At 39.3% G+C, this 27,166-nt stretch overlaps 1 protein-coding gene across 2 annotated transcripts in view; it reads right to left on the bottom strand.

The window, feature by feature from the left end:
- fto (FTO alpha-ketoglutarate dependent dioxygenase) overlaps nt 1-27,166 on the bottom strand; it is a 326,740-nt gene that overhangs the window by 199,291 nt on the left and 100,283 nt on the right. The window lies entirely within an intron of this gene.

Genomic DNA, 27,166 nt, shown 5'->3' with positions numbered 1-27,166 from the left:
CAGGAATGAGCAAAGTACTCTTGTCAAATGGTCATCCAGTCTCTAGAGAAAGGGTTCTCAACCTGGGTTCCCTAGGTGTTTGGCCTACAACTCCCAGAAATCTCAGCCAGTTTACCAGCTGTTAGGATTTCTAGGAGTTGAAGGCCAAAAACATCTGGTTGAAGGACTCAAGTCCAGTTTCTATCACAAGAGATAGAAGGGTCTTAATGTTGCATATCATCCATGGTTCCTGAAAAGTGGGTGGTACAGGCACCTAGTCATTAGTCTTAGATGTACTGTATTTAATGTGATTCATCTCAAGGTTCATCTAGATATATAAAGTAGCATATGGAAATGTATAACATTTGTCAGCATTGGGAGACAAAGATGGGTTTCCATTCATGGAATTCTAGAATTAGCTATTTTAGAGGCAGGAATAAGAAGAACTCTACAATAGAAACCCTCAAGTCCCTACCTGAATTTTGGAAAACATCCTCAAAGATAAGAGTTCTTCCATTTTGAGAAAATAAAATAGAATTCTTTCCTTTCTCTCTCGAGACATATGAAAGATGTTGAGGTGCAACTATATTGATGTAATTAATGGTATTTTCGGTAAATATGTTACGTGTATTCACATTTTACAATTAAAGCAGTTTGATACCACAACAAGTTGGAGTCACATATGCATTGCACGGAGGGGTTGCAACCTCGACATTGCTGCCTCTTCCCATATGTTCAATGTCTCCTTTTTGTTTAGAAAAAAACAATCAAGCGTAGACATAGGATTTCTATTACTCTCATTTTCAGATATGTATACCTGAGTTCTCTCTGTTTGGAAATAGGTAAACAAAGATGAGTAACAGCAAAAAGAGATTTAGTTTTGTTTTCAACCTGATTAATGCACGTTTGTGGATGGGGGGTGGAGAAAAAACCCAGAAACTACTATTGCTTCTGGCACGAATCTTTACTGAAGTATAACTTGCAGTTTTTCTGAGCCGTGTTCTGCTTTGATAAGCATATATTATTGGCTCATCTTCTAGAGATAATAGCTTCCTTTGCCTTCCTCGGTATATTTATACGTTCCATTTACACAGAGGAACAAGTGCAAAATGAAGCTTTCATATAAATACAGAGGGCATATTCCTCAGCTGGGTTTGCTAAGGATGAGTGAGTATGAGCTTTAGAAAAACAAACTTGAAACACATCAAGGAGTACGATGGTTCTAAAAGAAAAGCCCCAAACTCTTCAATTCATATTTATACTGTTCACATAAGAGAAGGAGAGGAAAAAGAAAATCAACAGGGGGAAAATATGATGATGACCTGGGCAGAGGGCTTGGAAAAGTTAGGTTTTGACTATGATTCTCCGAATCCTGTAACCAGTGTGACCACAGTGTATGTCACCTGATCCTACCACCCTTATATGAAACATTGGGAAGGAGAGAATAGCATTTGGATGGCCTAATGTAGTTGCTCAACTTAATACAAAGTCATACCACTTTTGCTAAGGACCAAACTATGTGAGCAATCCATATTTTGTAGGCTTGTTTTGGGAAGGTTGGAATCTAGATTCAGCCAAGCCAACAGTATAGTAATTGCACTGCTGCAGAAAGAAAGAGATCTCATAGTCCAATTATTTATGTCGGTTTTATAGTCATCTAATGCCATGTATTATGAATATGGCAGCACCTCTCTCATTTATAGTTTTGCTTTCTATTATTTCAAAAACATTACTGTTATAGGTTTTGGTACTATTTAAAGTTTTAGGCATCTATGGGCAATATTGGAATGGGTCTGCCATGGATGGGGGTAAGGTACCATAAGGCAACAATTAATTTAAATTCTAATAAATAAATAAAGTTTAACTCCTACCCTTCTGGGTTTCAGAAGGGCTGTGAAAACGTGGTTGTGTGCTCAAGCTTTTGATGAGTAAACGATAAAGTAGACATGGCCTGATTTAAGGATAAAGCATGAGGATGAATGGAATTAATTTTATATATGTTTTAAAGGTTTTTATAATGTATTTTAATAATGTTTTAACTGATTTATATGTACTGTTTTGCTTTCATGATTGTATTTCTTGGGCATTAAAATTTGCCAATTTTTGTAAGCCGCCCTGAGCCCCCTCAGGTGAGAAGGGTCGGGTATAAATGTTGTAAATAAATAAAGAAATAAGTCCCACCCAGTGTGTATGTCCACATACCTTGTTTTAAAGGTTTTCAAGATCAGGGTATAAGAGTAAAAAGGTATTATTTCCACTAGGGTTGTGCTTTTGAGGAAAATCTTAACCCGTTTCGGTTGGGACCCCGGTCTGTTTTTTGGGAGCCTCCCGAAATCAGGAGGGCAGATATCTGTTTTCACTCTGGGGTGTCAAAAATCGGTTTTCTATTGGCCCATTATGGGGGGGGGGGAGCTTTCCAGACTCCCTTTCCCATTGTGTTGCCGAAGGCTTTCATGGCTGGGATCACAGGGTTGTTGTGTGTTTTCCGGGCAGTATGGCCATGTTCCAAAAGTATTCTCTCCTGATGTTTCACCCACATCTATGGCAGGCATCCTCAGAGGTTATGAGGTATAATACTTCACCTTTCAGCTGCCATAGATGTGGGAGAAACGTCAGGAGAGAAAAGTTTTGGAACATGGCCATACTGCCCAGAAAAACACAACAATCCCTTTCCCATCATTATAGGCATTTAAGCTGTTTTACTCTAGAGGAGATGTGCTCAGATGCAAGCAGGTGCACCCTTTAAAGAGGCTTCTTACCTGTTTCTACTCTAGAGAAAGTGCTTGGTTGCAAGCAGGTACACGCGCTGGGCCTACACACTACACATCCATTCTCTCAAAATAAGGAGGCAAGTTCTTCACTTCATGTTGTGACTGCGCCTTCGGGGATTATGGTTGATAGTGATGGAATTCGAAGAGGAAGAAAAAACCCTCGTGATGAGGGTTCACTGGAGGAGTTGCGCAGGAAGCGACTTAGAGAGCTATATGGGGGATCTTCTGAGGAAGATTCAGATGGGGAGATGGATGCTGAGGAACAGGTGGTGGCTGGGGAAGCGGGCACTGAATGGGCACAGCCACCGGAGATGTTTGGGGATTTGGGGTCTATGGATACTTCTGAACCTGGGGTTTCTACAGGAGCTGATCCCAATTGGGATGCTTGGAGAAGGGAGGATGGTTCTTTAAGTGTTCATGGGGCTAAGTGTGGGCAGGATGATTGGGACTCCGACGAATTGCTAGGTACTCCAGATCCACGAGCTCTAGCTGTGTGGAGTTCAGACTCTGAGTAGATTTGGGACACCTGGTGTTTGGGTGTGAGTGTTTGGTCACCCAGGAGGAAGGGGAATAAAATGGGAATGTTTGGCCACTGCACTTTGCGTGTGGCAAGGTGTTGCTGAGGCGCCATTGGGATCTCTGTGCTTTCGTGAAGACTGGACTTGGACTGTGATTCGGATCTGCTGATACCATCTTTGTGCCTTTTCGTGGACCTGGTTTGGATGACTGCACCCTCTTCGGACTCTGGATTGGTATTTGACCTGGCTTCTGTCTTCGCCCTCTGACTGACTACTTCTCCCGGCTTCTGACTACTGGTTTGTCTTTCGGAATTTCTGCTGCCTCCTGACCTGACCTTGGATTCTTCTGACGACGGCTATTCATCATCCCTTTGAGGCTCTCGGCTTAGCTGCACCGTGGAAGCAGTTTTACTGCTTTTCTAGCTTGTTTATTTTCCAGCAATTAACTCTATTTGTTTTCCAAAGCTGAATTGAAGCATTATTTAGTTTTTTATTGAATGCCAGCATGGGAAATTAGCGTGGCTCGTTTTTGAGTTACTATTGTCCAATCTACTCTCGAAACACTGATAAGTGAAGTGTTTCAAGGATATTTCCTGTGTTTATGTTATTTTTTGGCTTATCTTCGGAATAAACTCTGTTTTGTAACTGGCGTCTGACTCTTGACACTTCACTTCACTTTACTTTATTTCTTAATTAGTCGCTCTCCACCAGAGTGCTCCGAGCGACTTACAATTTAAAATATCATTCCACAATATAAAAACATTCAACATAAAAACATTCAACAGTGAGTATTTGGCAAATTAGATCTGATTTACTTAAATGCACAACCAAACAGCCAAGTCTTGAGCACTTTTACAAAAGGTCGCAACTCCGACATTGCTCTAACATATGGAGGCAATGAGTTCCACTGAATTGGAGCATAGGTCGAAAAGGCTCTATGCCTTGTAGCTTCCAGGTGTACCTCCCTAGGGCCCGGTACATATAGGAGATTTTCCTGGGAGGATCGAGGTGACCACTGATGAAAAAAAGGAATGAGGCGGTCCCTAAGATATAATGGTCCTTGGCCATTTTGAGCTTTAAATGTCAGGATCAGTATCTCATAAGAGATCCGATGTTCTATTGGTAGCCATTGCAGTTGTTTCAGAATCGGTGTAATATGGGATCTTACAGATGATCCTGCTAACAGCCTGGCCGCCGCATTTTGGACCATTCGGATCTTCTGGGTTTTTGTCTTCGGAAGGCCAGCATATAAGCATTACAATAATCCAACCTAGTGGTGACTGTTGCATGGATTACCGTTGCCAATGCTTCTGTCAAAAGGTAGGACGCCAATTTCCTTGCCTGGCGAAGATGAAAAAAGGCCTGCTTACTTATGGCAGTGATCTGGGCCTCCATTGTCAGCAATGAGTCCAACACAACCCCAAGGCTTTTAACAGTAGCAGACGAAACTAGAACTTCCCCATCTGACTATCTTGCTCTAGAGGAGTCGCTCGGCTGCACACCACACACACCATGCTGGGCCTGCATGCCACACACACATTGTCTCTTTCCAAGGCAAGGAGGCATGGAGTGCCATGTGTTCACAAGAGCAGAGGGGGAATCGATGATGGGCTCCCGCTTGCTAGGCCTGCACACCACACATACAATCTCTCTTTCCAAGGCAAGGAGACATGGAGTGCCATGTGCTCACAAAAGCAGAGGGGAAACCAATGATCAGCTCCTGCTTCCTTTCATGTTGAACTGATTTTCGTAGTGGGGGGGGGGGTCTTCCTGTTACATGCTCCCGAAGGTAACGAAAGCAACAAAAGAATAGATGAAACTAAGGAAAACAGATTCCATGCACAACTCTAATTTCCAGTAAGGAAGGAAGGATGCCAGAGACTATTTTCTAATGTTCTAAATCCCACATTTTCAATCTCCAAACTGCAGCCATTTCTAACTAAACGATAAGTGTCAATTTCACACAGAATAATAATAATAATAATAATAATAATAATAATAATAGTAATAATAATAGTAATAATAATTGCATTGACAAAAAACAACAGGAAAAACTCAGCCACTATCAGGACCTCAAGATTGAACTTCAAAGACTCTGGCAGAAACCAGTGCAGGTGGTCCCGGTGGTGATCGGCACACTGGGTGCCGTGTCAAAAGATCTCAGCCGGCATTTGGAAACAATAGACATTGACAAAATTATGATCTATCAACTGCAAAAGGCCACCCTACTGGGATCTGCATACATCATCCGAAAATACATCACACAGTCCTAGACACTTGGGAAGTGTTCGACTTGTGATTTTGAGAAACGAAATCCAGCATATATATCTTGTTTGCTGTGTCATACAATAAAATAATAATAATAATAATACCTCACAACCTCTGAGGATGCCTGCCATAGATGTGGCCGAAACGTCAGGAGAGAATACTTCTAGAACATGGCCATACAACCCGGAAAACATACAACAACCCCAATAATAACAACAACAACAACAACTTTATTCTTGTATGCCATCTCCATCTCCCCCGATGGGTCCCGGAGCAGCTCACATGGGGACCAAGCCCAAACAATCACATTTAAACGTCATAAAATCATCAATTAAACAACAAACATCATAGTAAAAACAATTTAGGCCATAAAATAAATCAACATAATTAAAACACAGAATATTAACAATTATCGTATGCCAGTAAAAGTCCAATATAGGAAGACATGTTTTAGTTTCTTTTGAATTTATAAGTGAAGTTTTCTAACTGAGACCTCACATGGGTTGGAGAGTTGATGCCAATAAGGCAACACCCAAAGCAATTGGAGATCCGTGACCAGGTGAAAACATTTATTCCACCTACAACATCCTCTTAACACTCCCAGGAACAAGGATAGGGTTTCTTTCGTGAACCCATTCCTCTGCTGCATGTCTCCAGGGCAAACTTTAACACCTGATGAATCATCAAATAAAATGATAGTAGGAGGCTAGAAGGAAGGGAAAGTTTGTTGCTGAAAGTCATCCAACTCGCTAGCCTCTCTGTTTTGTAAGAAGGAAGAAAGAAAGAAAGAAAGAAAGAAAGAAAGAAAGAAAGAAAGAAAGAAAGAAAGAGAAAGAAAGAAAGAAAGAAAGAATCTGTAAGGTCACTAAAATATATTCCAGGTCAAGAGATCAACATGACACACAAAAACCCTTCGCCACTGGAAAATCAATCAACTTGCTTGTGGTCAGACACATAGAACGCTAACCAACAAAAGGATGGATACAAAAATATGCTCTCTTTTGTGACTTTAAAAAACCCACCACAACAAGAAGTTATTTAAACCTTGTGAACGCTCTTCACTCTCATCATGCCTGTATAATACTACTTTGGATAGAAATAAAAGGAGGCCACTGATATTGTCACCATGCCACGGGGTTAAGCATGTGACCTCCGAGGATGGTGCACTCGCATTGGGAAAAGCAGGAGACGGCGCTTGACAATATATACAAGAATTACTGCTGTTGGAGAAAAGGGAAGACAATTAAAAACAATCCAGAATGTTTGTCAGACAGCTGTTCGAGTTTCAGCCCCATCTGACCTCTAAAGATGGTACGTGTTTCAGCCCGACCACTTCAACATTTTGAGTGTTTATTAAAGTGGGGGGAGAGACAAAACAAAGGAAACAGGGAGGAGCAGATTGCTCAATTTATGCCCGGCGGTTTTCTTGTAAAAATATGCTTCGCCACATTACAGGGTACCACCATCTGGGCATCCACTCCTCCCCAGCTTCTGCACAATGACTGTTAAAAATCTGGGGGGAAAGATGAAGGACGGAAACAAAAGAGTAATACAGAGGATGGGGAGCATTTTAAAAAGAAAAATTGTGTTTCTTCAGGTTAGGATTGCAAACAAGAAGCTGGGCTTGGTGAACTGATTTTCTTTTCTTTTCTTATGACACAACTCCAAGAATTCCATCATGTTATAATAAAAAATGGAATATGTTGAGTGTCCCTTATTTGAAATGCTTGAAAACAGGCATATTTTGGATTTCTGATTTTGTTCAGACTGGATTTCTGTTTTTTTTTCCAGATTTTAGAATATTAGCTTATTAATAATGACCTATCTTGGAAATAATGACCAAGTGTAAATATGAAATGCATGTATGCTTCATATACACATTATGCAAATACTCTGAAGGCAATTATAGACACAAAGTTTGTGTACAATGAACCATCAGAAAGCACTATCTGAGCCAAACTTCTTTCTGTCCCACCATCATCAAAGGAATAAATATCAGAAACATAGTAGAAGGCCTTCTTGTTGGTATCTTCTAGACTGTGGAATTCCCTTCTTAGAGAAGCTAGACTGGTCTTTCTAGTTATCTTTCCATAAATAGGTGAAGTCATTATTGCAGAAATCCACTGTGTGACCTTGGCAAGTCACACACTCTTAGTCCCAGAAAACCCAAATGAAGCAAGAAAGCTGAAGCAATGAGAACCATGGTTTATTCCACCATTAGGAAAAATGAGGCAACCAGTTTGAACAGCAGAAGATGAGGGACAGATGCGAGAACCATTTTCCTACTAAAGGTGTAGCTACAGTACAAGGTCACATACATCTGTTGTGTTCCCAAGCCAAGCACCTTTGTGTCCAATGAAGAACACTATCCTGTCATTTGGGCTGAATAATAATAATAATAATAATAATAATAATAATAATAATAACAACAACAACTACTACTTTATTTCTGTCCCACCCTATCTCCCCAATGGGGACTCAGGGTGGTTCACAACATACATTGTTTGCTGTGTCATACAATAAAATAATAATAAACTTTATTTCACAACATACATTGGCAAAAGGCCACCCTACTGGGATCTGTGTGCATCATCTGAAAATACATCACACAGTCCTAGACACTTGGGAAGTGTTCGACTTGTGATTTTGTGATACGAAATCCAGCATATCTATCTTGTTTGCTGTGTCATAATATAATAATAATAATAATAATAATAATAATAATAATAATAATAATAATAATAATAATAATAAATTTTAGTTCACAACATACATTGGAAAACATTCAATGCCATAAAGTGCAACCAAAAAAGCAAATAAACAAACCATAAACCAAATAATAACATATTAGACATTGAAGTGTAGAGATACAAGGTCACATACAAATGTTGTGTTCCCAAACCAAGCACCCTTGTGTCCAATGAAGAATACTATCCTGTTTTTTGGGCTGAATAATAATAATAATAATAATAATAATAATAATAATAATAATAATAAACTTTAGTTCACAACATACATTGGCAAACATTCAATGCCGTAAAGGGCAACCAAAAAAAGCAAACAAACAAACCATAAATCAAATAATAACATATTAGACATTGAGGTGTAGATACAAGATCACATACAACTGTTGTGTTCCCAAACAAAGCACCCTTGTGTCCAATGAAGAACACTATCCTGTCATTTGGGCTGAATTATTATTATTATTATTATTATTATTATTATTATTATTATTGTTGTTGTTGACTTTAATTCACAACATACATTGGCAAACATTCAATGCCAAAAAGGGCAACCAAAAAAGCAAATAAATAAACCATAAATCAAATAATAACATATTAGACATTGAAGGTAGACAGTAGATCCTTTCTGACCATGGAAGACAAGAAAGGTCAGACCAATTTAGTACTTCATCGGGAAATTCTAATAGATACCAGGCTATATTTCAGAGGAAGGAACTGGCAAACCAACTCTTACTTCATGTCTAATAAACCTTATTCAGTTCATGAGGTCACTATAAGCAGAGAGGGGAATTTAAATTGATTCTTCAATGGAAAAGGTAGAGGAGCACCATCTTGTCCATTGCTTCACATGGCAAAATATCTTGGACAGATTGTGCTATTCGAGAAGAAAATGCATTGGTGGATTGTGTCAGTACATCCAAGCTTAACAGAAAAGGCAACATCATACAGGTGGTATGACGCGAATAACAAAGACAATGCAACACAATCCAAAAACCGTTGCTTCTCTTCCTCTTGGTCTCCTGTGGCAAAGCCCCTGAGGAAAATCATACAAGACTAAGCAGAGGTTCTAAGAAAACAACACAAGACACTGGCGACGTGTCTCAAACCCCACCGTTCCCTTGCCTGTTTGATCCTCCCACAGCCAGCTGAACCCACAGATACGCCTCCATAAATGAGAAGCATTCATGGGAAGCCATTGGAAAGCAAGCGTTTCCCTTGAGGAGGGAGCACAATAAAAGGAAAGTTTGTATCTGCCACGTGGACCTACAATTGGGCTTAAAAAACGAACAAACCGCCACACTATCTTTTGGCTTTGTGAAAGCGATACTTCCTCCTTCTCTTCTGCAGGAAGAAAGGAAGCCGTGTATAAACAGAACAAAGGCAAAGAATCAACACAATGAAGCCACTCATAATAAATATTGCAGTGAAAGTTTTGCTCATCAAACTAAGATTAGAAACATATTCTAATCTCCCGAGCCACCTCACTTTGATGTATGCTGAAACAGAAAACGTATGTATTTTGTAAGATTTACAGCCTCCCCAGTGGGGATTGTCTCACATTTCATTTTTCTTCCTAGTTGAGATTAAGAATATATTAGGTGAATTCGACCTCCTGATGTTTATTGTGTCAGATTGAGAATTTACTCAAAGAAGAGGACTGTGGACTTCTTTGCACTCAACCACACCAGCGGTGTAATAACCAAACATCTCAACCAACTGATTCAAGTCTTTCAATATTACGGGCAAGCCTCCACCCCTATGTTCATCCCCACTCCTCAACTGAACAAAAATTAGAAAAATCCCAAGATAATGTACAGTGGGAACAACCAAGATTATTGTGACACTTGAAAAGCTAACCAAGTTAAGGCATAAACTTTAATACGAGGGTTGAATGAAAAGTAATGCCTCTACTTTTGTTACTTTGGTTTGGATGGGAATATTTTAATAAATCAAACGCAGAAATAATCCATAGAATGTGCTCTTTAACTACAATTATTCACTTTTCCACATAATCACCAGAAATTGGATACATTTCTGCCAACGATGAACAAGTTTTCTGAAGCCGTCATGGAAGAAGTGGACACTCTGTTTCCACAACCAGTGTCTCACAGGACCCATCGTGCACAGATCTTCCCATAGCCAAGCAAAGCAGTAATGTGACCCACACATTCTTGTGAAATGCCGATTATGCTTGAAATTCCTCTCTGAGTGATACGACGATCATCCTGAATCAATCTGTCAAACTTTTGCTTGTGAAACTCGGTGGTTGCTGTCACAGGACGTCCAACTCTTTGTTTGTCATGCAAGTCAGATGTTCCCACCTCAACATCTTTAAACTCATTCACCCAACGACGCACAGTACTCACATCAACACAATCACCATAAACAGCTTGCATTCTCTGATGCATCTTCTTTGGGGTGACACCTTCTGCTGTCAAGAATTCAATGACTGCATGTTGATTAAGTCGCATTGACCGACTGTCTGCATAGGGTTCCATACTTCGCACTTTAACAACACAACCGTTTGATGCTAAGGCTTCCCGCCAAATGAAACTGCAGAGGAGAGTCTACTGAACAAGTCAGTGCCTGCCACATACCAGTACTGCAATCTGTTGAGGAGTTACGAAGGTGGAGGCATTACTTTTCATTCAACCCTCGTATATGAAGCCCACATCATCGAATGAATGAGTGCCCAGAGTACGATGAGAATTTTGGTTTAGTCCAGAAAAATACATGCCATAAAAAGTTATAAGCCTTCAAGGCATCGTTGGAATCTGCTCTTTTTAATGCATCTGACTAACCAAAGCCAACACCCTTATGAGGATATGTAGTACATGAAATTCATGGCCACAACATATAGTAATGGGTGTCAACCTAGATAGGTTGGAAGGGGATTTAACAGAGGGAAGGGCCATCAATGACCTCTAGTTAAATTGCTGATGTATCAATAACTCAAGCATCTGACTAAATGAGATGTTGTGCTTATGTTCTCTGTGGTTTGAGGGAAGTCATCTTCTCTCTCCGTCTCTTTTCCTTGACTTATTGGGAAAACAATAGAGGCATAGATCACTTTTTTATGATCATGAGCGCAACTAATGAAATCTGACTGAAAGTTAAAGGGAAAGGAGGAAGGGAAGGGGGAACAAAAACCCAGAAAGAATGTCTCGTATTTGTACAAGAAAAATACAACTAACCACAAGCCAACGGCTGACTGGCAGGCAGCAGTAAAATATCCTTAAGCAGAAAGTCATGCTCAAAGCCACAGTCCCATATGCAAGTACAGCTAGGTAAAAAAGAGCAAAGCAAACCCAACCCCAAATATGTCAGCATTTCTGCGTTTTGTCCTCCAAAGTGGAGCTAATTGCCTAAAGTGTCTGAACACTTTATTTGAAGCCTGCTAGATGTGGAATGGACCGCTTCCCCTTTCTTTGCAGACTCAAACATTTCAAAGAGCGGTGGAAAAGTGGAGACAAAGACTTAGTAATCGGGGAAATGTTCTGACGTGATGCTATGGGTGGTTCAGAGATTTCCCATCATTCCTAGAAGAAGGGGGCATTGCAACATTTTCCCAAGTTAACTAAAAGGGTTGGGTGGGTGTATCAAGTTAGGGAAAGTGTGGGTGCATTTGGGATGAAGGATACGTTTCTGGCTTGGGGTAAATTGGGGACTCTTCTCTGGCTTGCAGTAAAATTAAGATCCAAACTGGAGAAGAACTGAGTGACCAACCATTAAATAGCCCCAACTTGTTTACCTAAGCAACCCAAAAGACAGTTGCATCTGTCAAGTAGGAAATTTAGGGACCGCTTATGCGGGGAGGATAATTTAACTCATTTACGTCACCATAAAAATGTCCAGCAGCGTGTGTGCCGGAAGATGAGGAAGTACTCCATCAAGGACTCACTGTCACAATGGATGATGAAGAAGCAGCTCACCCTGTGGCTGGAATTGAGCATACACTCATGAAGCCAGAAGCTGGAAATGTTAAATAGTCTCTGTCTCTATGTGTTGTATGTCTATGGCATTGAATTTTGCCGTGTATAATTACATTGTGATCCACTCTGAGTCCCCTTCGGAGTGATAAGGGCAGAATATAAATACAGTAAAAAAAGAATTTAGGAATTGCTGTATGTCATCCTAGACTGCACAAGTCTCAACTAGTTATGTAGAGGATAGGATTAGACTGAGGGAACCCTCTCTGTATTCCCATGCATGCCTAGACAGGCCTTTGCGGTTTTCCCTCTCTTCCTTTCCTGTTTACATTCACTTCCTCACCTTGTTGTTGTAGTAATGTGAACCCTTTAGGGATGAGGCAACTTCCTCTATCTAATTGGAATGTTAATTGCCCAAAAGTCTTTGACCATTTGGTCAGCCATTCTCTCTTCCTCCTTTGTCTTCAACCTGAGACAGGCACATTTTGCCCTCTCTCCTGGCAAAATGTAGCTATTTAGATATTTTGTTATTTTTACCTTCTTACCTTCCTTAGTAGCTAGCCTAGAGAACTAGTTAGCTCCAATAACCTTTTCTATCTATAATGAATTTCTTTTTACCTCAATAAATGTTTTTGAACTTTCAAGGAGACTTTGCAATCCTTTGCCATCCTAAGAAACAAAGGCCTCTCCAAGCTCACCACACGTAAGTTTCTGCTACTTATGAAATGTGGTTCTGCCACTCTGCTGTATTTTTGAGGAATCACCCCAAAAGAGGGTTATTTTTTAAGTCTAACCGGTCAATAGATTCCCACAGAAATTTGTGGAGTTGCCCTCTCATTTCAAATCATCTTTAGAAGTCCATTATATTTGTTTCAGATCCTGACTTGGAAGAACATTGCAAGCATTATAATATAGATAGTTCAGTTGTGTTTTAACAACAACCTGGAAATGAAGAATATCTTGGAGACCGCAAATCAACTTCACAGTCTGAAAAATGGAGATGAGACAAGAAAATGAATGTTGACTTGAAAACTCAGTTTCAGCAAAGGAAGAATAGTGCTTGCATTCCCAATGCTATGCAACTATTTTTTTACCAAACCAACTATATTCGTTTTGTTTTGCAAAATATATCTGCTTACTTTCAAGCTTTAGTTCTGCCTAAGAAAAATTCTGCCTAGACTTGGTTACAGGGAGTAAGATTAAGTATGATGCGTAACATATATATATATAAACATTTGCAAGTGGATCACATATATATGGCTGTTCAGCACATTAGAAATGGACATTAATCATAACTTGAAGGGCAATTGGATGGTTCCAGGTTTGTGCCAACAGCTGGCAAGATCAGAGTTTCAAGAGGAGGCTATTTGGAACAGTTGATGGCAAATGAGCCATTTTTTGAGTTCTTCACATCCTTTAACTTAGGAGAAATATTTGCAGGCGGAGTCTCCAGTTACTCCTGAACTATGTTGTAAATCTGGAACTGATTTGCTGCAATGCCAAGCTTCCTAGCCCTGGGAGCAGTCTTGGTTTCATCTCCAAGGTGTTCTGTTTCCTTAACTAGGTTAATTAACCTAAATAAATCATTCATGTGATTTTACTCAAATAAATACCAGCTTCACTAATGATGAACTGAAAGGTGGTAACTAAAGAAAACGGAATCCTCATGTGTTCAGACGGCTTAAAATAACTGTAAATTGTTGGACTGTGAGTTCAGGATGGCTGGAATGAGCAGCCACAGTTTTTGAGCTCTCCTGTACACTTTTAGCCCTGTTCAGCATAACTTATTGGACTGGAATCAATACACAAAGAGAGGAATCTATAGCCTTGTCATTTCTTTCTCCTTCCCTCATGTGGAAGGCAACATTTCTTGTTGATGTCATAATCTCAAGTCAAGTTGACTTTGAGTTGAAGCAACTCTATGAATGAGAGACCTTCAAAGCTTTTGGTCCTCAACAGCCCTGCTTAGACCTTAGGACTCAGGCTTTGGCTTTCTTGCTTGAATTAACCCATTTGTAGGGCAGTCTTCCTTTGTTCCTCCTACCTTCCACTTTCTAAAGCATTTTAATGTTTTCCAGTTAGACATGTCATCTTATCGTAAGTTCAAAATACAACAAGCTCAGCGTAGTCATCTTTGAAGGTCTCTCATTCATAGAGTTGCCTCAACTCAAAGTCAACTTGACTGGAGATTATATGCTGTAAGATTAGTTTATTTGGCTTTTTTTTAGCAGTCTATGGTACCCATAGACTTCTTCTCCAGCATCACATTTCAAAGGATAAAAGCAACATGCCTCAAGATAAGTCCTTGTTCACACTGTGAGGATTCGGGTGAGTAGGAACCCTGATTTTTTATTGTTCTACTTTGTTGGGATAACTTTATTGCACAAAGAAACATCTCCTCTACAGACTTGTCATGTTCCAGCAATACTGATACAATTGACCATGGTTCCCAATGAATAATTTTGGCCATATTTCCATATTTGCGAGTGGTTAAAGGCAGTAAGACTCTTTAACAATTGGACAATATATGATGTATTCCAACCATGGAATGCACGTCTTTGGGCAACAGTAAGAGCATGCAGGATCCAACCACATTGACCATTTGTTAAATTCCACATTGCATAGATATAAATTAAAAGGACATGTATTCCTACAAACTTGCTAGGTTGCAATACATCTGACCAAGAAGGGATACAAACTCAACACTTGTTTGCTTTTGAGTAACTTCTTATTAATGACAACCTAATCATGGAGTTTTCTTGCAGAATTTGTTCAAAGGGGTTTTGCTCTTGGCTTCCTCTGAAGTGTTGAGAGTTGACTTGCCCAAGGTCACTCAGTAGGTTTCCATGACTGAGCAGGGATTTTATCCTAATATCTGAGTCCAACACTCAAACCACATTGGCTTTCAACCACTCAACATACCCACAGGAAACACTATCTGTATTACTTTCCCAACATTTAGCTGAAGCGAATAATTCCTTTCTATACAGGCAGAATTGTGTCCAATATACCTGGAATATTTTTGTTTTGTTGAGCCAAACGTAGTTTTATATCTAAAAAATGTCTTGGGTTCCTCTTCAAATAATATAAATCTTCCACCATTTACTACTGTAGTCTTTAACGTTAAAGAAGTTACTCAAAAGAAAACAATGTTATAAGCAGCTGGTTGTGGACACAACCCTTTCCCCCAATAATAAGATAATAATAAGATAATAGCACTTTGCAAATCATAAGTTAAATGCCAAGAATAAGAAAGGACATGGGCAAACGTGAGCCAAAAAGGGAATACAATCCAACACAGAACCAAAAAAAGAAGGAAAGGAAATCTTTGACCATCACCACCGCACCGTTGAGTCAAATTGGGTGTTAATTGCTACAGGATTAGCACCCTTTGGATCATAAATAATATAGCCAGTCATCAGGAAATTGTAACACCTCATATAAGCAAGGCTCCGGCTTTGCTTAATGGCACAAACAGTGGGAGACACCAGGAAAGGAGACTCTTTAACATGCCGCAAAACTTGGAGGAGACTTGAACCTTTCACAACATTGCAAAGGATGGCTGGATATTTAAATTCATACACATTTATTTCTAGCTGCTTCACTTCTCTCCAGAGCATACGCCTTCTTTGGATATGCTCAATCCCATTGCAAGTAAGTCAGCTGCAGAAATTATCCAATGAGATCTAGATTGCATTTAAATCTATTATATTTCACTGAACCTTAAAATCAAATGTCCCTCATCTCCTAGGCTAAAATAATGCAGGTTATGGCATTTAGATTAAAGTCACCTCCTTGGTTTAGTCCCATCCAGGCACAAAGGTGTTATCTACAAAGTAATTAAACTAAAGTATTTGAACTTGACCTAGTTTTGACCTGCTAGGATCAAGATCAGGACTCAGCGGAAATGGGAACCTTTACAAATGGTCTGCATAGTGTGAAGCTTCCAAGTGATTGTAGTAGCTTTAGTCTTTCCAACTTCTAGCAACAACCACACTATGGATTTCGTCACAATTTCAGATATTAATAGATGTCAGTTGCCATTACTGTATTTTCTCAACCAGAGGTCCACACTTGGAAGAAAGCTTCCAGGAAAGACTGGAATTAAACATACATCCAAATCCACAATTTGTTTTAGGCAAGGTCTATTTGCATGATGCTACTCATAGTACGATATACATTAGTGTATCTTCATTTTTTGAAACAAAGCCATTACCTTTCAACATTCTTCTCTGAGAAGTAGATGGTTCATTTTGTGATAAGAGGTAAAGTACAGTATTTACACTAACCCATGGATAAGTTGGCAGAGTTTTTTGAGGGTCAACATTTTTAATTATAGATGAGTATAATAGGAATAATAACAGTATCTAATGACATTGGAGGTGGGGTTAGAGTGTCAGCCATAATTACTTTCTAAGTGAACATTTGATCTTTAGAGTTACATTTCGATTATGGATTATCTCAACACAAATTGGTCTTCCTCTTCTGGCAACAGAATGCTGATCAAACAGAACTTTGGTTTGTTCTATTCTGGTTTTTCTGTCAAACTTCTACTGTGAAAAGATTTATTAATCAAATCTCACTTGGTCATGAAACTTACAGTGGAGACTTGGGACCAACTTGATTGTCTTGTGACAAAAAAATAGGTGGACTCCAATTGAAAGAGGAAAGGATGAAAATAAGTACAGTATTTTTAGAGCTCCATGTGTAAGATATCCCTCAATATTTAGGAGCCCACGTTGGACTTGTTCATGTGTCCATTTTGTGTAGATGTCTTTTGCTAAACAAGGGGAATGGGGATAGCTAGAAGTATGAAGAATTCAACCTCCTCCTTATGTAAGCTCCTGTTTTGATTGTCTCTATGTGGTAATCAGTATAATTTGAGCCAATATGATGTATTGTCATAAATGTTGGAAAATCACTATGGAGATAGAGATTCGAATCCCTATTTGGTTGTGGAAACTCAATGGGTGACCTTGGACAACTCACAATCTCTTAGCCTCAATGAAAGGTAAAGGAAAATCACCTCTAAACAAACCATGTCAAGAAGACCACTGGTCTAGAGCAGTGGTTCTCAACCTGGGGTCCCCACATGTTTTTGGCCTACAACTTCCAGAAATCCGAACCAGTTTACCAGCTGTTAGGATTTCTGGGAGTTGAAGGCCAAAACATCTGGGGACCCACAGGTTGAGAACCACTGCTCTAGAGAAACATAAAAACATCCTTATTCTATGGCAGAAAAAAATCTATAGAAAAGAATATAGAAGGTTTCTTATTTTTCCACATCACTTTTGGGATGCCATGGATGGACAGATATGAATGCACCCTAGAAGTCCCAGAGGCTGAAAGAATGGCCTCTGGAGCTGGTTTATCCCTGTTATGGACATCTGGAGACTTGAATCATTTTGCCAGGGTTGCTTTCACACATTACACAGTCAGAACCTGTACTTCTATGACAAAGATGTTTGCTACAGTTTTAGGACAAAAAATTAAATCTTCAATAAATACAAGCAGTGCTTAGCAATGAAACAGGGAAAAACAGTGATCAAGTGAATAATATGCACATACCCAAAAACCAATATATTCAGAGCAGACCTTTTGTCTCATCTGGCAATTATTTGTATCTTAGCATCATTCTCTGACACTACATATCTAGATGAGCAAGGAAGGGAGGATCATTTGGTTTATTTTTTAAAAATTTCAAGCCACTGAAATACAAGATTGACCAGGAAAGGGGCAAAATTTTGTTTCCTTTACTCCACTTTTCAAAGTAACACGGAGAGGAAGCGAAAAGTATGCACAGAGACAAAAAAAATGAAGTGTGTGAATGTAAAATCCCAATGGAATAAACTGCCTCTTGCTAGACAAGCTGAAAGCTGATTAAAATATTTCTCATCCTTTGGGTATGCAACAGCTTTTGATGATGGAGAGTGTATTAATATTCAGGCGAGCCGCTTGTCAACACTTCAGACAGGTCCCAAGAAAGAATCTGAAATTGACCAGGTTTTCTCACTGTGCCAGAAATCTTTATGAGACACAGAGCAGCACCCTTTGCACCGGCAGAAGCAAAGATAACATTTGGACTTGGCTTTTAGACCTTTCTATAAAGAAAGTACCAAAAGGAGAGAGGAAGGGAGGGACCCGTGGCCACTCCGGCTTCTTTCTCCCTCATTGGATGCAGCACATTTAATGAACATTTTTAAAAGCGACGTTTAAGTGTGGAAAAGAAGCGCATAAAGTCATCTTGATTTTGGCTGACATCGATGATGCTGTTATTGCCGATTCGATTTAAGCTCAGCTCCTCGAGCCACTTCCAGACACAGAGACTCCAAAGTTAATATCACAGAGAGAAATCTCTAACAATAATTGCTCAGAGAAGCCGAGCTGAGATGGCAAGGTTTGGTTCTTGTCTTTGTTTAACCATTTCCTCAACTGTGTCTTTCCTCGGTGCAAGGAAGGTGAAAAGTGTGCAGATCTGTTGGTTTCCTTCCGATGCGTCTGTCTCAGCCAATTCCCCATTCATCCAAAATGTCTTAGTCGTAGGAAACACAACAGAGAACTATCAGCCTTTAAGGACAATTCCTGGACTAACCTCTCTTACAAATAGAAGGGAAAGCACCAACCTAGCCAATGTTCTATGTTGAATTATGCCAAAAAAGGAAAACCCTCATGCATTCACCTGCGATAAAACTAATTTCCCAAACCAAAGTTACAAGATTTTTTTAAAGTTCCTTAACATAGTGCCAATACTGAGCATTATTAACAGAACTGCCGACATGCCAAATTTTTATCCAAATGATGAAATTGAAGACAAGACCTAAATTAAAATTAGACAACAAGCTTCTCAACTGTTCGCATTTTCAAACACCAGCATTAAACTGTAGCAAATACCAAATGTATTCAGAAGTGGTTTTAGCAGTTTCTTCTCCTGAAATGTAGCCCCTGGTGGCACAGCGGGTTAAACCACTGAGCTGCTGAACTTGCTGACCGAAAGGTTGCCAGTTCAAATCTGGGGAGCGGGGAGCTTTTGCCAACCTAGCAGTTCGAAAACATGCAAATGTGAGTAGATCAATAGATATCGCTCCATGCAGTCATGCCGTCCACATGACCTTGGGGGTGTCTATGGACAACACTGGTTCTTCGGCATAGAAATGGAAATGAGCACCAACCCCCGGAGTCGGATATGACTAGACTTAATGTCAGGGGGAAACCTTTACCTTTACCTTCTCCTGAAACATATACCATATACAGGCAGTTCCCAAACTACAATCATAGTTATGAATAGGGGGTGAGGCAACAGAAAGTGAGCCAAATCTATCCCTCAGAAGAAAGGGAAATCCACTCTTGGAATAGTTATTACGTATCATGGGGAAAAGGTGTCTCCGCTGAAGCTTTCTCTCCAGTCCTTGTTTCCAGAACAAGCCTTTTTTTTTTTCCAAAATCCAATTCTCACAGGAATGGAAAGTATGGGAAAATGTTAACAAGGGCACAGCCAGCAAAAGAAACTCCACAGGGATTGTTAACCCTCCCCTATGCTATGCTATGTTAAACAATATATATTTTTGGCTGAAGTTACACTTTTAAAAATGTATCTATTCTTACTTACTAACAAATTCAATTTAAGGATAGACCTACAGAACCGATCTTGTTCGTAATTTGGGGACTGCCTGTATAGTAAAGGTAAAGGTTTTCCCCTGACATTAAGTCTAGTTGTGTCCGACTCTGCGGGTTGGTGCTCATTTCCATTTCTAAGCCAAAGAGCCGGCGTTGTCCATAGACACCTCTAAGGTCATGACTGGTGCTGTTACCTTCCCGCCAGAGGGGTACCTATTGATCTATTCACATTTGCATGTTTTCGAACTGCAAGGTTGGCAGAACCTGCCTGTATACTCATGCACAAGTCAACCTCATGTATAAGTCGAGAGCACATTTTGGGGTGAAAACTATAGACTGTGATACAACCTGTGGATAAATCAAGGGGTTCAGATCTCCTTTTAAGATGGTTCCTTTTGTGATAAAAGTAAAGGCATGGTAGTTACATTGCTCCATGGATAAGTCGGCCAGGTTTCTTGGATTGATTTCTAGACTTATCCATGAGTATCTAGGATATACCTACCTGGGAATTAAAAACTGTAACAGGGGGACTTCTCTGTACTCTACCACTGGAGGTAATGCAATTCGATGAGGTATCAGCATTTTATGGTAGAGAAGACTAAAGACCTTTTACAACTACAACTTCCCTGATTCCATAGCATTGAGCCATAGCAGTCCAAGTAGCATCAAATTGCATTAATTCTAGAGAGAATTGCACCTTGAGAGAATAGACAGACCCTTATGGTTTTGCGTTCACCCGATATCACCTATAAGATGTTCTGTTCCCATTCATTTCAATAAAAAGAGATGGTGAGGTATTTTCTTGATCAATTCCAGCTTGAGAAAAAGAACAAAAAAATAATCTTTCCTGCCGACATGTCGATCTCCAGCAGTTCACAGAAGGGTTAAAAAAGAAGGAAAAAAAGCAGAAAGAGGAGAGAAAAAAGAAAGTAAGTGCTATCCATTGGTTTGCTCTGATGTTCCTGTAGATATTGTCACTGGATGTATCCTCGGAAGAATTCTATTCAACACCTCTGTCTTTAAGTACAAAGCTGTAGGCTGTAGCAGCTTTAGGAAACATAAGTATCCTTTTTTTACTGCACAGTATCTGTGTGTGAAATTCTCTAAAGGGGTTTAAGTATTTACCCTGAACACTATCAGACAGTTTCTAAAATTTTCCTTATCCTATTGCAAAAAAAAAGGAGGGGGGGTCTGGAGAAGAAGGGGGGTAGAAACCACTTCAAAGAGAATCGTAAACACAGCCCTTTGTGCTTTGAGCACACATTTTGTTTTGGAAGCTTAGCTTTGAAATCGCTCAGAATTGTAAATATATCTATACGAGGGAGATGTGATAGACGCTCAGCAACCGGGGAGAGCGCCGAATTTCCTTCCCTGTTTATGGAGATCGGCAACGTCACTCGTCTCAGTCCTTAAAAAACATATTTATTAGGAAGTCGGCTGGAATCAGCTGGGCTTGTCCTTGCATAATGTGTTTTGCGTCGGGCTGCCAAGGAGGAAAGGCAGAAAATAAAACGCTGTTCAAACCTTTATTCTTTTAATTTCTTAAACTCCTAGACAATGCATTTCTCCAGCTGTTCTTCTGAATTAACTTGTAAATAAATATGTGTTAATATTGGTGGTATTATTCAATTTTGAAGTCACAAAAGAGATGGAATTGGATGATACAGGCCTTTTTTCTCTTTCTTTCATCAGAGTATAGAGCCTAAAAGCATTTCCCCTCCAACTTAGGTATCACTCCGTTTGACTTCTTTTTCATTTGAACCAACAATGATATTCCCGGGAGCGGAATGAGCACCCGCTGTTAGCCCCAGCTCCTGCCAACCTAGCAGTTCGAAAACATGCAAATGTGAGTAGATCAATAGGTACCGCTTCAGCGCTCCATGCAGTCATGCCGACCACATTATCTATGGACAATGCTGGCTTTTCGGCTTACAAATGAGCACCACAGTCGGTCACAACTGGACTTAACATCAGGGGAAACCTTTACCTTTACCTTTTAACAATGAAATGGGTGTCCTATTCAATTTGTTCAACATTTGGACCATACAAGACCATCTCAACTAAGATTGCCTGCTGAATCCCAAAAGAGGCTCTTGTACCTTTAATTATTGCATAGTCAAGGGATTTTTGGCAAGTACTGCTTGTCATGCAAGAACTGTCCACTTAAATGTTCTCTACCTGCCATTAAAGGTACAGGATCCTTGTCCTGATTTTACCCTGGCAACACTAATATCCCATATTGCTTTTATGCTCCATACATCCAGTAAGCAGCATGGATTATACCTACTTTCTTTGCTGCAGCCTATGATCTCCATCTAAGATGCCAGAGTAAAACCTGGAAAGGGCTCCTGTACCTTTAAAGATGTTAGAAAGAGGAAACTTGAGCCAGTATTGCTTGTTACCTGGTTTCATGACAAGAAAAAAATGATATTTTTTCCTCTTTTGTGCCATAACTAAAGGTACAGGAGCCCCATAATGCAAAATCTGGAAAGGGCTCCTGTACCTTTAAGGCTGTTAGAAACAGGAAATTTGAGTCAGTATGCTTGTTACCTGGTTTCATGACAAGCAACAAATGATTATTTTTCCTCTTTTGTGCCATAACTAAAGGTACAGGAGCCCCTGTAATGCAAGACCTGGTAAGGACTCCTGTAACTTTAAGACTGATGGAAAGAGAGCATTTTGGCCACTATTGAATTTAGCCACCTGGTTGTATGACAAGTAACACATGCCAAATATCCCTCTTCTGTACCATAACTAAAGGTACAGAGATCCCTTTAAAGTATAACCTAGAAAGATCTCCTATACTTTTAAAAATGGTAGAAAGAGGGCATTTAAATGTGTTGCTTATTGCCCATTTGCATGACAAGCAACACCTGCTGAAACTCCTTCTTCTTCACTACAACTAAAGGTACAGAAGTCCCCTTCAGTTTTCAATCTGACAATTCAATCCTTATCCCATATAAGGAATGGATATATATTCTCTGCTTTATCACATCCTCCATTATATACCCATTATCTTCACAAGTCAACTGCAGAGGCATAAAATTGGCAAGCAATTCTATGTATGGTGACTCCTGAGCAATTTTCCTCCCAATCCAATCCATAAAAGGCAGCTGGGATGAAGAAAGAAGATGGGGCTGGTGAAGAATATAAGAAGTCAGAATTTGTAAGAGTTTTCCTCTCTAAAACTCATCCTAAGTTATTCCAGTCTCCCACCTGCTTAAGATGTGAACTATTACTTTTCGGATCCATGTTTCCCAGTTTTGTAAAAACAAATTTGCAAAGCCACATTTCACTAGTGCAGCAAAACCTTGACAGACATAAATCTCCTATTGAAAGGATTGGAAAAAAATGGACAGGCTAAAAGCACATGTACGCATTAAAGAAGGTACATGAATAGGTCTCCCGCTACCACCAACAACGTGATCCATTCTTCTTCCACACCATCTGGGACAACAGGAGCGATGTAGTTTGCACAATGATTGTGCCGGAAGTTTGAATAAATGACCCTAACCCATGGCCTGAATCAGGGGAATGTTTTGAGGGTGGCCACTGACATGTTTGGAAACGCACATGTCATTTCGGCCTCGAGCAGATGGCATGAAAGAAAGCGACAGTCTTAATAAGAAAGGACTAAGGGTCTCCGCTTGATTCTTGCTCTCTGATTATTGCAATATTTATTTCCTTGAAGGTTACCATTCAGTCAAACATCGTGGCGGGATTGTTTTACCAGGACCACGAACCGCACACTAAATTCCTCCACACTTGTGCTGGCCTTAATTGAACCTTTGCCAATAATAATAATAATATTAATAACAATGTTAAGTTTTTAAAATATTACAAGGAAAATGGCATGCTTTACTACTGAAGTGATGCTCTGAAGTGAATAATGGTCAAATATGGTCTAAATATATAACTAAATAAGTTCTAAATACATAACTTCATTGTTAAATGGATTGTCAAACAAGGTGGCGAAGTAATATCTCATAACTTAGAAAATTATTTACATCATTTAAAAAGCATATAAAGGATTGTGTTAAAAAGGACTCAGTAGAAATATATCATTCACTGACCACTTAAGATATATATCAATGACAAATAAAATATATGTTTAGTGTCAGTTATTTTCCTGTGTGTTAAGGCAAAATAATAATGATGATGTTGATGATGATGATGCATGATAGAGATGCTTCTCAAATTTTCTCTCTCCTTCACTGTTTTTTTTCCCTTCTTTCAAAAGCATCTTTCCTAACACCCCCTCGTCGGCCAATCTTTCACACCGCGTTAAACATTTTTATAGGTAAAATAAATGTCAATTTTGCAAGGTTTTGCATGAGACTAGACCCTGGGAGACAAATTGTCTCTGTGCAGAATCTCAGAACAGCTTCGGCGGAGGCTCTTTGGCATCACATGAGATTTGAGCCTTTCAAAACAGATTCTACCCAGAAAGCAAAGCTTCCGCGACCCCTTTCAAATGGTAACTCTGCCTTTGAATTCACCCAGAACTTTATCTTGATGTGGAGCACGATAAAGCACTTATCTTGGGTGACTAAAATTAAAAAAAATATATACAAATATTTGAATCGCTTTCATATTTATTTATTTTTTTGTAAGGAGGATGCGGAAAGAGGGAGGGAAAATGGAGGATACCCAAAGTTTAAACCGCTTTGGCTTTAGCTGTTCATAAATTCATGAAGTAATAATGGGGAGGAGGGAGGGAGAAAGAAAGAGAGAGAGAGAGCAGAAGAGAATGTGGTTTTATCAGAATGTCATTCAAATGAAAGGTTTAACATTTACATCACAAGAGTGAGGCTTTGAGCAAAAAAACATCCTTTGGGAAAGAAATGCCAAGAATAAACATTAGAATATTTTTTAAAAAAATCTACACACTTACTGTAATATGCAAAAAAAAATCTAGTTTTAAACAAAACCATGCTATAAAAGTGGGGAGGGAGAACCTGAAATATATTATTTTTGGAGGTATTTGAAATGAGATAAAAAAAACAGTAGTTTCATTTTGGGCTCTATAAAGGAAAGGTATCCCAAGAATAAAGTCTGTCGTTAAAACATAGCTTCTAAATATGTGTAAAAACACAACAACAATTGTTTGTTTCAGACCAACATCACAGTCTCGATGGTTTCCCTTTCCATGGTTTTAACTAAAGAGTTTGCTTTGGTTCCAAGCAGGATTAAAATTTGGAGAGAAGTAGGCAAAGCGACTATGTGTACATCTGTATATACATATTTTTTTTAAAAAAGAACAGCTCAGCCTTTATAATTTAAACATTATCTTTATGCGAAGCACAGGTTTATTTATGTTTTAATCACTTAATTCCATAGAAACGAGATCTGTTCCAACACACTGCACTTTTTTATGTTAAATTGCTGTTGAATTTGTTAGCCCACAATTGATTTCCTGTATTACGGCATCTTAGAGATTATGGTTAACTTGAAGAAACAGGGCTAAATTTTTTGATACTTATACCAACATGTCGAGGCAGGATTTTTTTTCCATCCCTTTCAAATGAGGCTCCGCAAAAAAACGCTAGTTGAATATAGTAGCTCAACAGTGTCCCCTGCTGACCAAAGGTGTGTTTTTGTAAGAGTTTGAAATTTTTCGCAAACAGGAATTGAACACATGAAAAATTGTATCACTGGGCTGGAGTAAGGGGATAAGGAAAGGACTGTGACTCTCTACTAGAACACTACTAGAACAAGCTCCCAAATGTACTCACAGACGCAATAAAAACAACAGACATTCCCAATTAACATTCCCTTCTGTCTCCCTCAATTGGGCAAATTAATGGAGATTAATGTGTTAGAAGTCATAAACTTTTAAAGTTGTCCTTTTAAGATTTTAAATTAGAAGCAGCTCCTGTCTTGGCTCCCCCCCCCCCCTAAAAAAAGCACACTGATAAATATCATCCCAAGTCCCGTTGAAAGGAGATACACTTGACAGTGCCATGTTTCTAATTAGGGACACATGGAAACCTCACACCAATCACGGACAACTCAACCCTTGAGATTTCTCTGGGTATGTAAGATTTTCCTCCTCCCACCCATATTCGTAGTGCATAGGCCCAATAAAGTAACAACCAAACAACTTTTGAGATTGCTGAACACCATGGTTACAAAATTAGAGGAGATCATGATTGCCTGACGAATAAATGCTTTCCCAAATTATGTATGTTAAGAAGAGTTGTCATTTCCCAAAATCCTGGATAGATGCAACATTCCCATCCTTGCCACCAAATTCTAATTAAACTTGCAATTTGTACTTAACTCTGGAGTATTCACCACTTTTACAAGAAGTATGAATTGATTAAAAAAAATTGCAACCCAGGAGATAGTTTTCCTCGTATGTTTTTGCACAAGGTTCTCATCAGGCTAAACAATGATTCACACTAAACAAAGATCGCACTTTGACTTCCAACTGGATTACAATAGAAACACAATTTTACTATACCATTGAATGCAATGGGATTTGAGCATCCAAGGATTTTGGAGCTCCTGGAACTAAACCTGGGGACACTGACAGTCCACTGTACATCCCAAGGAATCCTGGCATTTGAAGTTTAGGGAGGGACATTTCGAATTTTCAGCTACTATCACCTTCTCAAACACAATTTGCTCAGGCTGCAACCATGGCAGTTGAAATAGCATTATGGTACTCTTAAATATGTAGGGTCAAAGAGACACAGCTTATGCTTTCTGAGGAAATCATTGATAATGTGTTGCAAATTAAAATAAAGCAAGGCAGAGATATTCAATTTTGTTTTATTTCAATGAGTTCCTTGGGCTTACCTACACCAAAGAAATGAGATTTTGGGACTTTTGAAGATGGAGAAAGCAAAACAAAGCGGAAGAAGGAGATATATTATATGATCCATGAGGGATGTATTGCTAGATTCCCTGTGGATAATAACGAACCTTATATTTTCACTATACTTGGGTCAGAAGCATACCATATAATTGCACTAGAGGACCTAGAGAGGACCACAAATAATTCTGGAATGGGTATTTTTTGGAGCATGGGAACCATGGATATCAAATCCATGGAAAAAAAGGTTATACATTTTCTTTTTGTACAATTATAACTCTTTTCCTACCGCTCTTTCACCTGTCTACTGGTATCTAAAATAGTGTTCCTCTGAACCACAACTTGCTGGTTATAGTTTAGACATTTGATGTAGCGATTATTTATTTTCCTGATGCAGTGATTCCCAAATGTTGGTTTCGCGAGGTGTTTTGGATTTCAACCCCCTTAGAATTCAGGCCACCTTAGACAACTGTCAGGACTTTTGGAAAATGAAGTCCAGAGCATTTGAAGAACCAAAGTTTGG

This window comes from Anolis carolinensis, unplaced genomic scaffold (assembly GCF_035594765.1).
Source record: "Anolis carolinensis isolate JA03-04 unplaced genomic scaffold, rAnoCar3.1.pri scaffold_9, whole genome shotgun sequence".
NCBI classification, from domain to species: Eukaryota; Metazoa; Chordata; class Lepidosauria; order Squamata; family Dactyloidae; genus Anolis; species Anolis carolinensis.
This window is presented reverse-complemented; position numbering and strand designations above follow the sequence as displayed.